This window comes from Vigna unguiculata, unplaced genomic scaffold (genome assembly GCF_037176805.1).
Source record: "Vigna unguiculata cultivar grain cowpea cultivar isolate G323 ecotype 2 unplaced genomic scaffold, ASM3717680v1 ptg000047l, whole genome shotgun sequence".
Classification (NCBI taxonomy): Eukaryota; Viridiplantae; Streptophyta; class Magnoliopsida; order Fabales; family Fabaceae; genus Vigna; species Vigna unguiculata.
In genome coordinates, this window is record NW_028196688.1 from 155001 (window position 1) to 157500 (window position 2500).

Below are 2500 nucleotides of genomic sequence, written 5' to 3' on the forward strand. Positions count from 1 at the left end.
CAGAAGTACCGTCTAGTGGGTAGGCAACACAGGGACTGATCAACCAATATCACCCAAGGCAACGGGTGAAAATGGAAGAGATGCATGCTTGACCGTTCGATACGCAAGGCATGGAGCCAGCCAGCAAGTGCATCTCGATTACAACTCACACACCCTCACGTTCGCAAGACACCACACCACAAGACGGTCCACCCCCCACCTACCATGGGCAAGCAAGCAAATGGAAACATCAAGTGACGCAGGGTCAAGCATCGCTAGGCATGAAAATAACTTTCCACAATATCCGAGGGACTAGCTGCCGAGCTAACCAACGATCAGTGACGACCGTGTGTTGGTATTAATAAAGCTCAACAACTATGAAGAGGCTAGTTGTGCCATGATAAACATGCTAACGCACGCACCACGTGAGGGGGGAGGCCTCATCAAGCTCCCTTTAAAACCTGCCAGTGTGGAGCTGGCCGGCTCAAGGAGCACTCCCCCCCTATAAGAGGTTAATATGCAAAAGGCAAAATTGTACAAGTAGATACACTTTTTTTGAGCAGACATAAGTCCATATCTCGGGCTATACTTCGAATTTTGATGCGATTTTTTGCAGTAATTCGTAGAATAATGGTATCTCCTTGCTCACCAAATTTCATAATTTTTCTCGAAGGGGAACTATTTTTTTTATTTTTTTTACTTACCGGGTATGTGTAAAATCGGGAAAAATAGAAAAGCACATGTAGACTTCGAATTTCGACCTCATTTTTTCCAGTCCACCACTAAACAATATCAGGAACCTCCCCACAAAATTTCATTCAGTTTGGCCAAGGTCTTAAATTTGACAAATTTTGGCACCAACCTATCTAGTCGCGGTGCACCGACCAACTTGGCCAAGTGCAAAATGCATCCAATTCAAAACTTTTGTGCACCAACACTTTTACAGTACTCATTTGGGGGCATTTGGAGGCCTTTCCAACCCTCACATCTCAAAAACCACGAATTTCATTTTTTCACAAAACTCCCCACCAAGCCATTTAGCTATGCCGCGGTGCACCGCCAACCTTGGCCATGTGCAAAACCCTCCGAACTCAAAACTTTCGTGCACCAAGAATTTCATGGTATTCATTTGGGGACATTTGGAGGCCATTCCAACCCTCACACCTCAAAAACCACGAATTTCATTTTTTCACAAAACTCCACACAAGCCATCTAGCTATGCCGCGGTGCACCGACCAACTTGGCCATGTGCAAAACCCTCCGAACTCAAAACTTTCGTGCACCAAGAATTTCATGGTATTCATTTGGGGACATTTGGAGGCCATTCCAACCCTCACATCTCAAAAACCACGAATTTCATTTTTTCACAAAACTCCACACAAGCCATCTAGCTATGCCGCGGTGCACCGACCAACTTGGCCATGTGCAAAACCCTCCGAACTCAAAACTTTCGTGCACCAAGAATTTCATGGTATTCATTTGGGGACATTTGGAGGCCATTCCAACCCTCACACCTCAAAAACCACGAATTTCATTTTTTCACAAAACTCCACACAAGCCATCTAGCTATGCCGCGGTGCACCGACCAACTTGGCCATGTGCAAAACCCTCCGAACTCAAAACTTTCGTGCACCAAGAATTTCATGGTATTCATTTGGGGACATTTGGAGGCCATTCCAACCCTCACATCTCAAAAACCACGAATTTCATTTTTTCACAAAACTCCACACAAGCCATCTAGCTATGCCGCGGTGCACCGACCAACTTGGCCATGTGCAAAACCCTCCGAACTCAAAACTTTCGTGCACCAAGAATTTCATGGTATTCATTTGGGGACATTTGGAGGCCATTCCAACCCTCACATCTCAAAAACCACGAATTTCATTTTTTCACAAAACTCCACACAAGCCATCTAGCTATGCCGCGGTGCACCGACCAACTTGGCCATGTGCAAAACCCTCCGAACTCAAAACTTTCGTGCACCAAGAATTTCATGGTATTCATTTGGGGACATTTGGAGGCCATTCCAACCCTCACATCTCAAAAACCACGAATTTCATTTTTTCACAAAACTCCACACAAGCCATCTAGCTATGCCGCGGTGCACCGACCAACTTGGCCATGTGCAAAACCCTCCGAACTCAAAACTTTCGTGCACCAAGAATTTCATGGTATTCATTTGGGGACATTTGGAGGCCATTCCAACCCTCACATCTCAAAAACCACGAATTTCATTTTTTCACAAAACTCCACACAAGCCATCTAGCTATGCCGCGGTGCACCGACCAACTTGGCCATGTGCAAAACCCTCCGAACTCAAAACTTTCGTGCACCAAGAATTTCATGGTATTCATTTGGGGACATTTGGAGGCCATTCCAACCCTCACATCTCAAAAACCACGAATTTCATTTTTTCACAAAACTCCACACAAGCCATCTAGCTATGCCGCGGTGCACCGACCAACTTGGCCATGTGCAAAACCCTCCGAACTCAAAACTTTCGTGCACCAAGAATTTCATG